The sequence below is a fragment of the Chaetura pelagica genome, unplaced genomic scaffold (genome assembly GCF_000747805.2).
Source record: "Chaetura pelagica isolate M959 unplaced genomic scaffold, ChaPel_1.0 scaffold189, whole genome shotgun sequence".
NCBI lineage: Eukaryota > Metazoa > Chordata > Aves > Apodiformes > Apodidae > Chaetura > Chaetura pelagica.
In genome coordinates, this window is record NW_009970716.1 from 3903960 (window position 1) to 3916304 (window position 12345).

Genomic DNA, 12345 nt, shown 5'->3' on the forward strand with positions numbered 1-12345 from the left:
TTTAGAGGAAGTAAATACCAAACTTGCTTTTTGTGCCTATTTGTTACAGCAAGACCACTCTAAGTTTGATCACTGATAAAGAGCAGGATTGATTTCATCTAGCTACAGCCATTTCAAAATTAAAATAACAAATTATGAAAATATCAAAATTATCTCTGCCAAGCAATTTCCAGTAAGAATATTCTGAGATTTCCTTTTTGCAATAGGTCTTTTGTGAACAGAAAACAGGGAGTTTTGTGTTACAGTGCTTATAAAATGGGCAAAATTTTGATTTAATTGTTAATTTAGAAATGGTCTTGGAAGCAATTTTCAACCAGCTGTATTTCTGTGGACTATTCCCTCAGTGCTGTTCCTGACATACGGTATTACTAAATGTCACAAATCATCCTGAGACATCGCATATTGTACAGTGCAGATTATTTATTTTGCCAAGTCCAGGTTTTTCTTTCTTAGCTTTAGAGTCTGGAAACAATCCCAAAGGTAATAGGGAAGTTTGTGAATCTTCTCTTAAAATATGCCTTTTGGCTGGCTCCCTTTCCTGTTTTCTTGGCCTCCCCAGGGACACACAATCAGTGCAACTCATGTAGTCCTAGTGCAGTTGTGTACAGGCCTTCTCAACCTCTTACATTTCAGAAAAAAAAAAAAAAAAAGACTGTTTTGTGATGCTTTTTCTTTGATTCACAAAGTCTAGCTACCTTACACTGCTGGATAATGAGGCTACAGGAGACTGCCTCTATCTCTGCCACATCTGAAAAGTGAGGTGCTACAAATGGGAAGTAGTAGGTTGCCTTGTTTTGCTGCTAATGGGGTCAACCTTCCCCCAAAACAAAATTCCAGAAAGCAAGTAACCATAAAAAGTGGTTGCTGCACATTATGTTTCTCTGTCATTACACAACTAACTTAATAATAGCCAATTATAAAAAAACTGGACTGGTTATGCAGGGATTTCACAACTGCAGGTAAGATAACTTGAGGTATCTCAGTTTGTTCTTGGTGCTCCTTTTAGTTAGTTGCATGTTATGACTTTAGTGCAAAAAGGTTTGCTTTTTTATAGGTCCCTTCATTTACTAAACAAAAGTCAGGCCAAAAGAGATCAATAAAGATCACAACAAGATTTGGATTAATTTATTCATTTATAGTCAACAGGGAGAATGAATGCTGAGTTCCAATGATAGCTAATTATATGAATTTGAATCTAGCAAAATGCCTATCAATATAAAAAATCATCTCCCTCGAACCTTACAGGCCTAGAATTTATTTGTCATTAAACTTATTTTACATACAAACAGGTATTATAAAGGTAGAACTGTCATTGTTTCTGGAGATGTTTGGACTTCAAGGCCTCATCTGTGTGGCTTTTACACCTGAAATAGGTAGCCTTTGCCTGTATGTCAGATTAAGTCCTCCTGTGCATCCTGCTGTTTGCACCCCTCTCCCTCACTAATATAATGCAATACCAATGTTGAAAATAATCAGCTGTGCTTTGAAGGAAGCAGAAAGCATAATGAAATAGTAGTATATGGTCAGGTAGTAAGGGGCTGGATTAAAGGTAGTTAGGCCTTTTGCTAACTTACTAGGCATCTCCTAAGCAAAGTTTTGGAGCTTTGTTCTTCTAGCCTTAACAGCTGTGCTGGTTTGGTTTAGCAGGTTTTTTGGTAGCAGGGCAGGAGCCCCAGGGATGGCTCCTGAAAGAAGCTGAAAAGCTTCTCCAGATCCAAAGCAGCTGGTCAAGGCAGAGCCATTAGAGGCAAGAGATGTGCCCCTGTGATTAACATATTAAATAATTGATATAAAACCTGAGAGCAGAGGGGCAGGTAGAAAAGCTGAGCTGGAGAGGGTGAGAGTAGTGCCAGAGTGGAGATGCTGAGGTTGGTGAGGAGGAAGGGGAAGGAGGTGCCAGAGCAGAAGTTCCCCTGCAGCCTATGACGAGATGGCAGGCTGTACCCCTGTACCTCATGGAAGAGAAACACGATGAAGCACAGCCTGAAGGTGCCAGTAGGGGCAAACATGGACCTGTAGCTCGTGGACTTGGACCTGCAGCAGTGGAGGACCCAGCACCAGTGGAAGTGACTGTTCCTGAAGCAGCCTGTGACTCTGTGAGAAGCCCACGCTGCAGCAGCTTGCTCCTGACCTTGTGGGAAGGACTCATAAATCACAGAATCATACAATCATTAAGGTTGCAAGGGACCTAAAAGATCATCAATGGCCTTTTAGCGTGGTTTAATTTCATTATGTGAATGTGATAGTGAACCTCACTGAAGCCAAACAAAGGCCCCCCCATTCCATCCCTCCTCCCCTCGCTGCCCCCCAACCAAAGGCAATGTTATAATTACGCATTTATTCTTATCTGTGGCCAGATGTCACAAGTGTGGTTGTCCCATCCCCTAATATCTCAGACCTCTCAGTGCAGGAGTTCGGTCAGTTCTATCACTGTGAACGTGGTGTTCACAATTCTGGATATGTAAAAGTATTACAGAGTAAAAGAAATAATGCACAGTGAAAGCCTCAGTACAGTACTGCCAGAAAACCATCCTTCTAATGGCATCCTTAGCCAAGAGATGCTGAGATATATGTGACAGTTACTGAGAGGTAATTATGAACAGGGATTTAATTTAGTCCTTGCAGAAGGGCTCTGTGTTCATTTGAAGCTTATTTTGTACTGCCAACTAATTCCCTAAGTGAAGAAATAATCTCCATGGTGCTATGTTGCCAAAGCACAATCAGCTCTGACAACAGAGAAGGCCACGAGGAGGGAAAGACTCAGGTGCTGGGGTACAAAAAACCATGGAGAGGTGGATTGGGTTAGGATGTCCTACACTACACAGAGAAATGTAGTAGGCCAGTAAAGCATTAGGTTTGGCTTGGAACAGATGTGTTGCCATCCAGTGAAGGGCATCAGGCGTAAAGTCAAGAGGCCTGGATTGCACATCCTCTGCGCTGCTGTCGAGCCCTGCTGCTGTCTGACTGTGTGCTTCTTTGGGTCTTCGCTCTGTGCTTCTGTCTCTCATCCCACAGTCCCACAGTCTGATCTGGCTCTTAGGGCCACTCAATGCTCTTGTGTAGAGCAGGCCTGACTCCACTTCACCAGCAAACAAAGGTAATTAATGCTCTTCTGGAGGTTTCAATTCACCTGCAGTAAGTGTGGACAGACAGCCTATGACGAGATGGCAGGCTGTACCCCTGTACCTCATGGAAGAGAAACACGATGAAGCACAGCCTGAAGGTGCCAGTAGGGGCAAACATGGACCTGTAGCTCGTGGACTTGGACCTGCAGCAGTGGAGGACCCAGCACCAGTGGAAGTGACTGTTCCTGAAGCAGCCTGTGACTCTGTGAGAAGCCCACGCTGCAGCAGCTTGCTCCTGACCTTGTGGGAAGGACTCATAAATCACAGAATCATACAATCATTAAGGTTGCAAGGGACCTAAAAGATCATCAATGGCCTTTTAGCGTGGTTTAATTTCATTATATGAATGTGATAGTGAACCTCACTGAAGCCAAACAAAGGCCCCCCCATTCCATCCCTCCTCCCCTCGCTGCCCCCCAACCAAAGGCAATGTTATAATTACGCATTTATTCTTATCTGTGGCCAGATGTCACAAGTGTGGTTGTCCCATCCCCTAATATCTCAGACCTCTCAGTGCAGGAGTTCTGTCAGTTCTATCACTGTGAACGTGGTGTTCACAATTCTGGATATGTAAAAGTATTACAGAGTAAAAGAAATAATGCACAGTGAAAGCCTCAGTACAGTACTGCCAGAAAACCATCCTTCTAATGGCATCCTTAGCCAAGAGATGCTGAGATATATGTGACAGTTACTGAGAGGTAATTATGAACAGGGATTTAATTTAGTCCTTGCAGAAGGGCTCTGTGTTCATTTGAAGCTTATTTTGTACTGCCAACTAATTCCCTAAGTGAAGAAATAATCTCCATGGTGCTATGTTGCCAAAGCACAATCAGCTCTGACAACAGAGAAGGCCACGAGGAGGGAAAGACTCAGGTGCTGGGGTACAAAAAACCATGGAGAGGTGGATTGGGTTAGGATGTCCTACACTACACAGAGAAATGTAGTAGGCCAGTAAAGCATTAGGTTTGGCTTGGAACAGATGTGTTGCCATCCAGTGAAGGGCATCAGGCGTAAAGTCAAGAGGCCTGGATTGCACATCCTCTGCGCTGCTGTCGAGCCCTGCTGCTGTCTGACTGTGTGCTTCTTTGGGTCTTCGCTCTGTGCTTCTGTCTCTCATCCCACAGTCCCACAGTCTGATCTGGCTCTTAGGGCCACTCAATGCTCTTGTGTAGAGCAGGCCTGACTCCACTTCACCAGCAAACAAAGGTAATTAATGCTCTTCTGGAGGTTTCAATTCACCTGCAGTAAGTGTGGACAGAGATTTGCAATGCCTTTGCTTTTGCTGTGCTTAAGTATTTTTTTTTATTCAGGAATAAATTATTTACCATATATATAAAGACTAAAAAGCAAAACAAACAACTCCTTTTCTGGATTTCTCCCTCATGATGGAATTCACTGCAATCAGAAGCAGCAAGATCTAATGGGTTATTTAGTTTTTTTAAAAGATTTTGATGCTTTTATGTGATTCATAAGCCTTTTGCTGATGCTGTGCAGTAAGTTAGTGTTAGGTGATTCAGAAAATCTTTTGTAGGCCATAAGCCGTTCATAAGCAGGTGAACTGGTGGGTCTGTTACACTCAAAATACTGTTCATGGGCAAAAAGGAAGCACCTCTTCTATACAAGGAAATAAAAATATTTTTTACTATAATGGAAAAATTAGCAGTCTAATTCTAGTTATTGTGCTGGTTTGGCAGGTTTTTTGGTATTGGGGAAAGGCCCCAGGGGAGGCTCCATAAGAAGCTGAGAAGCTCCCCCAGCTCCAAAACCGAGAGCCAAGGAGCCGAACGTATGAAAGACCTGAGGTAAGACCTGAGGAGAGCATGCACTAAAGAAAGAAGAGCTGAGCTGGAGAGGTGAAAGGCAGTGCTAGGGTGAAGATACCGGTGGTTTATGAGGAGGAAGGGGAAGAAGGTGCCCAAGCAGAAGTTTCCCTGCAGCCCATGGCAAGATGGCAGCTGTGCCCTGCACTCGTGGGGGAACATGGTGGAACATTCCCTAGAGGTACCAGGAGGGGTAAACTTGGGCAGTGGACTGGGATTTACCTGGGATTTACTGCCACCAGACTGCTGGAGGGGGGGAAGAGGCAGAGAAACCAGGAACAAAGTGATTTGGGCCCAGGAAGAAGGGAGGGGTGGGGTGATATACACAAGCCCTGCTCTTTGTGTTGTCTGTGTCCTGTGTGTTTGATTGGTGTGAAATTAAATTATTATTTTTCCCCAAGTTGAGTCTGTTTTGCCTGGGACCTTAATCGGTGAGGAACCCTCCTTGTTCTTTGTCTAGACCCAGCTTCTAGCTGGGCTTTGTCCTCCCCATCCCAGAGTGTGTGTGGGGAGCTAAGTGAGTGGCCATGGGGCTGCTCCTTTGTTGTCGTGTTAGGCCCAAACCACGACATTAGTGTAGCTCTAATTATTGCAGAAATAGTAATAATATTGATGGTTTTAGAAAAATTCTCAATGATAGTAACAATACAACTAAAATTGTGATGCGTGCAGTTCTTAGTATCTCTCCTGTTTCTCGGGGTAGCCATCACCAGTGGTCAGCAGCTTTGGGCTGCTGGAGATGGTAACACTCTAGTCATCAGGCTCTGAAGTCCCTCTTTGGGACAAAGATTGTATTGAAGCTGCTGGTTTCTTCTTCCTACCTCTGGGAACCACTTGGGGTCATTTCATGTTTGCTAACATATTTATACATACTCCTTTTTCTTCCTTGGTCTACACTGCCGTATTACAGCAGAATTTAATATATATGATGCCCTCTACATATGTGAGATACTATTTCTTAGTTCTGTTTGTTATCCTTCAGTTCAGTGCAGACCCAGGTCTGCATTTATTTAACTGACCATTGGTAAGTTCATGGGGTTTCCAGTGCCAGGCCTGTAGATTGTCTGTCATCATCCTGTACCTGTCCTAGTCTATGCTGCACCCTGTGTCTCTGGTTCTCAGGGCCTCTGCTATTGTACCAGGTCTGTGTTTTTCTCCATCACTGTATTAGGGCTGTAAATATGTCTTTCTACATAGAATTACTGCTTATTATTGCTACCTATTAAAAACTGAAATTATACCATGCACTGATAAACAGAAATAAAACAGATCAGCTGTAGACACTTGGTCAGTTAGAAAAATTGCTGTTGCAGCCAAACTAAGTAAAACCAAGCTGCAGGCAGGTGAAGAAGAGAGAAAACCTGGCAAGGCTCTGTCCCAAGGCCACACAAACTCAGTACAAAGCCTGTCTCTAGCAATGCATGGTCACATTACAGAGCTGTATGGTTACCAAAGCCCTAAAGTTTTCTACTCACAGGAAGTGAGGCTATCCATCTCACTGCAGCAGCAGTCCTTTTTATTAAATAATTTAAGTCTGAAGGGACTTTGAGATGTCATCTGGTCCAACTGTTTGCTCAAAGCAGGGCCAGCTTCAGTGGCCATCCAAGTAGTGGTGCTGTCATGGTGTAACCCCAGCTGGCAACTTAGCACCACACACTCACTGCCCCCTTGTTTCCCCAGTGGGGTGGGGGAGAGAATCTGAAGAGTAAAGAGAGAAAACTCATGGGTTGTGTTAAAAAATGATTTAATATTTTAAATATTATTATTATGTCAATAATAATAATAAATTTTAAGGAGAAGGGAGGAGGGAATAACAAAGAGAAAAACAAACCCCAAGACAGGCAAGTGATGCAGATATAACAAGTGCTCACCACCAAGTGACTGATGCCCAGCCAGTCCCCAAGCAGTGGCCCCTCCACCAGCCTTCCCCCAGCTTTATATGCTGAACATGATGTCGTGTGGTGTGGAATATCCCTTTGGTCATTTGGGTTCAGCTGTCCCAGCTGTGACCCCTCCCAATTTCTTATGGACCCCCAGCCCACTCACTGGTCTGGTGGGTGGTGTGAGGAGCAGAAAAGGCCTTGGCTCTGTGTATGCATGGCTCTGCAGTAATTAAAACATCTCTGTGTTATCAACACTGTTTTCAGCAAAAATCCAAAACATAGCCCTGTACCAGCTACTGTGAAGAAACTTAACTCTATCTCAGCCAAAACCAGAACAGGTGCCATACGGTAAAGGAAGCCAGAGTTAATGGGCTTTATTTTCTAAAAAAATTAAGACAAACCCCTCAAACATCCCAAAGATGGATAGCACTCTCAAAAATGAGTTCTACTCAACAGTAATGATTTTAAAGTAGTCTATTCCTACTTTTTTAAACCAACTTTCTTGGAGCAGCTTCATTGCATACTACTCTCCTGCAGCCTGAGTACTGTTAGAATCAGATTTTATCAGTATAGTTTTATTTTAGTAGGGCAAGATGGAAAAATAAGAGCCTGGGCAAGATATTGCTGGCATATCTTTCTAATTCAGCTTCCTTCAGCAAGACTGCTGATCAAGTAAGAGGCCTGTTGCAGAGCAGTTCCTTGCTGACGTTGGAGGACACTTAGGTTTCCCAGAGGCTGGAGCATGTTTGGCTGGGTTAAGTGTGAAGCCCAGCACCGTAGGGGAGGCCAGGGGCAGGTGAGCAAGGAAGAGGATGGGATAGCAACCCTTTGCTCCCTGGGGCCCTTGGTGAGCTGGAAAAAATTCTGCCAGCACAAGGTCCTGTACATCGAGGATCACAGAAAGCAGCTGTATTTATGTGCTTATCTTAAAACGACATGTTTTAAAGGAATTTACTCAACATGGCAATCTGCTTAGATGAAAAAAATTGTCAGGACTAGAAGTGTTTTATTCAAACACTCTTCTTGGTTGCATTTCTCTGAGATTTATAAACTTAAATAAGTCATAGAGGGGTTATTTGAGTGAACCAGCCAGAGGCCAATGGCAGAGCTGAAAAAGAGCAAAGTCCTCCTGCAGCCCTGCATATTGAGCTGCCACTAGGTCACTGTGGCCTTCTAGCTGTCCCAGGGAGAGTGCTCTGTATTTAAAAAATGAAAGTGAGTTCAATATGGCAAAATTAAGACAAAGTTCAAAGCTGTGAGCTGTAGTGGAGCAAATACAGGCTAGAAGTTAACTTGCAAGGAGCAACAACAGTTATTCATGGAAGGGCTTTAAATGCTGTGAGCTTTCTATCTCTCAATTGTAAATAAAATTCTATCCTAAAACGTATGTAGCCATTTGGAAAAGAAGTAATTTGGGCAAGTGCTATGACCCAGCTTCTTTACAATGTAAACCAAAAAGTTTCCTTATATACAGTCTATAAATTGATCTACACATTTCCAAACTCTCTAGTGGCAAAGGGACATAGACACTATTTGCTCTCAGATTAGTAATTCATTTGATCTGTTAATGACTTGTGGCATATTTTCTTATCCGCATAGCTGAAACCACTATGTTCTGGATTACTATTTCCAATATTCCAGGAAGTGAAATTACTTAATTTCTTGTTCCTTGTTGTTTTTTTTTAAGTAAAACATCAGCCATATCTACTTCTTGTCCCTAACGAACTTCTTAAATTTTCCTATTTCAGACTTCCTGTAAGAAAACCAGTAATGAATAAACATGTCAGCTATCAGTGCTGTGAATCTCAGCCTACATCAAGTAAGTGTGTAGACAAAGTCCTGACTGATTTGTGGTAATGCAGAAATTTTTCATAACCCCATATGAAAGTTAGTCTTGTTTCCTAATGCAATTCTTTGTTGTCATATCCTTAAATGACCTACAGGTAAATAATTATATGTTTGCCTGTATAAACAAGTTTATGATAGGTAAGATTTTGGCAGTAGACATTTCTTTTTTTCAGCTTTGATCTTTAGCCAGTTTATTTTCAGGTGTCCAGTAGCCTACACTAGGGATGACTGACCAAAGTGTTGGTACCAGGCAGCTGGTCCTAATGTTGCATTGTGCAAGAATGTATTGCCTTTAAGAATTTTAGATTTTTGTTGAAAATGATGATGGTATTCTGATATTTTCTCCCAAAGCCCTATCATTCTGACACTTTTTTTTTTTTCTGAAACAAATAGGTATACTGATATATCTTGTAACTATTCTTTTCCTCACTTTTGATTTGATAAGAATGCATGTGAGTAATGTGGCATGAGAAACTTCCCTTTTTCTTTTCCTTCCTTTTCAACTGGATGAAAAGCTAGACCACAGAATTTTAGGACAGAAAAACCCAGCTATTTTTGGCATCATACAAGTTTAAATTAGCTGCAGGCATTTAGCTATTTGTTAAGGATTTTCACTTCACTCCACTTTCAGGCTGAGCATTCAGAGACAGGAAATAAGAGCAGGATATTCCAAATCTGTAATAACATCAGTGGAAGGTGTTAGGCTCTCACCAACCTCTGACACAAACATCCAGCTGGACTACACGGTCTTCTGGAAGCCCAGAGAGACTGGTAATATGGCCATGTCCAGCCCAATTTAATTTTAATAATTTAAAAATTAATAATTAGCTATTTGAAGTGGTGATATATCACACATTTGACTTGCAAAGGAATCAGCCTCTGCTTCATGCCTGCCTTGCAGGGCTCCTCCAAGAACAAGATCAGCCATATCTGCTGATGATCTACCTGAGGAAAACCTTTCCCAGTCCCACCCTTCTGGGTATTGATAGGGCAGCAAATTAAAAACTCAGAGCCTCTGGCATAGGGGTGGCTGTTTCAGATACAGGAGAAACTGAAGATTCCTCCTGCTATCTTACTTTGATGTTAATCAGATGTCAAGACATTGGCAGGTTCTTCAGGACTCTGTCTAAGCCAATGATGGAATTTCTACCGGTAGGCTTGAAGCCCCTGGCAATCTGGCCCTGTTTCCACAGTCCTTATGAGCCTTGTTATTGCAATTCCTGATTGGAATTTGAGGCCTTCAGAAATGCAGTTGATGTTAGAGCCGAACTGAGAACTCTGGAGCTCTCCGTTCCTGGGCACCTGACGAGGAGTATGCACACCTCCTGTGCCTGAGCGGCGTGCCCAGCCGCCACAGGCAGCCACTGAGCAATCAGGTACATTTTCTGAAGGGTCAGTTCGTCCTCGGCTACAGCTGTTACAGTCTCTGTAAGAGATAATACAACAAAATGTAGGTGTAGTTGAAATGCCAAAAGTGGACATATGAACAGTGGGTCAGGAGTCTCATTTTTTTTCTCCCTTTTCTTCTATTACAAAACATTCAGGTATTACACCGCCGACCCAGAGCCCATGCCAGCTTATGTATGCATGGGAAAGGCATCTCACTTCACACCCTGTCCAATGCCATGTAGCTTTTGTCAGGCATATGATTTTATAAACAAACATGTAACGATCAATTCATCATCTCTATTACACAGTACCTTACCATGACCAGAGACACTGAGATGGAGAAAATCACATCTAATTCATATCTGCTCAGAGACTCAGCCTGCTCCTCAGTGACTCCTTCTATGCAGCTTTTTTTAATGTGTGCTGTCACTTAATTTTATACTGTGCTCTCTCATAGTGTCCTGGTTTGAGCCAGAATGAAGCCAATTTTTCTTTTTACTGATTTTTTTTTCCTTCAGTAAGCTTTCTTTTAACTAGCAACAATGTGTTCTGCTAGCCTGATAAGACAGTGGAATGTTTTTCTAACTACTGAGGCTTCAAGGTCGCACCTTCACTCTGCGGGCTCAGACACTATGGGGAGATCTGTGAAACCCCTCCCCCTCCCAGTAGGAGGCTGAGTTAGACAGACAGCAAAATTGGCTGGAGATATTCCATTCCATATATCTACATAAGCTCAAAGGAAGGTCAGAGATCACAGAAGACAACTTCCTTCCTTCTTCTTCCCTTCTCTTCCGTCTATGGCCGGTGTCCAAGGAGGACTCTGTTCATCCATCGTCATCGACCCTTAGGCTTGAGCTCTTGTGAGCCTCATCACTCTGTGCTTTCTCCAGCAGCAGCTCTGGGATTACTTGGGACTCTTTTCCCAGTTCAGGGAAGTGCTGTGGGAGTTGCTGGGGGTGGGGGGAGGCGAGAGGCTTTTGCCCATACCTGAATATATCTGTATATAATTGTATATACATTTTCTTGTATCATTCATTAGTGTTTTAATTAAAGCTCTGTAGTTTAGTTTTCAATCCAGCCAAGTCTCTCTCTCCTTCCCTACCTGGGTGGGAACAAGAGGGGATCAAGAGCATTGTTGTCAGACCTGAGTCAAACATTGTCAACAATTTATCAGCATCTAACATGGGACTTGAACACACAATCCTGAGATTAAGGGCCTCATGCTCTACCAACTGAGCTAGCCAGGAACACTTAAGCAGTGTATGAAGGGGTTAGAGCCACTTCAGACTTTCCATTTTCTTTACAGTCTTTTCTTTAGAAGAAATGACAGTTTCCTTATAGGTAGTTTTACTGTAACTAATAACAACATTAAACTCAGTGATGATATAATAGTTTGCAAAAAAGCCCACATTGTGCGCCATGCATACTCCAGAAAACCATAGTAGTGGCTCTGTAGGGATGTAGCAAGCAACTCAGACCTGTTAGATGAAAGAAACCCAAACAAGATAGTAATTTGTAACCTGTACATCAGTTAAATGCAATAGTAAACAAAGGCATGTCTTGCCTCCTTGTCCATACCTGATCATGTAGTGTGATTTAAAAGGTTGCAGGGAACATGAGACACCCACATGCAGCTGGCAGCTATGACACAAGGGAAATCTGTCATGAGATGTGAATACATGAGCGGTGTATATTTGGGGATGAGGTGGGCACCCTCTAGTATTTGCAGGTAGTACTGGGCAACTGTACAGGAGCAGCTGAACAGAGTCTATAACAAAGCATGTGTCAGCTCATAGCTTGCATCCCAATGGTCATTATTATGTAAAACAATTTGCATAGAGTTTTGCTAAGTGTTAAGTCATGATCAGAATTTTAAAATAAACATTGGTGTTTAGTTGAAGAATTGCTTTTTTTGTTTGTTTGGGTTTGTTTTGGTTTGGTTTGGTTTTTTTACTTGTAATTTCTCTTATTCTTTATTCCTTGTAGTATCATTAACTCTTTTTCTGTGCCTATACAAAACATTGAAGGTAGTGAGAGAGGTGCTGGCATTCCTCTCTCAGTTCAGTCACATGAATTCCCAGTGTGCTCATTGCTCAGAAATGGCAGGCATGGCAGAGGCTTACACACAAGACCTAGATGGAAATAAATGGAAAACTCAGCATAGCTATAAATAGGCAGAGCTATTATTCAAGCTTACACACATAGGAATTAGCTGATTAAGAAGGATCTTTGGCATGAAAATTCTCTAAAGAGAATAACTGGAGAGGCCCCAAATAATGT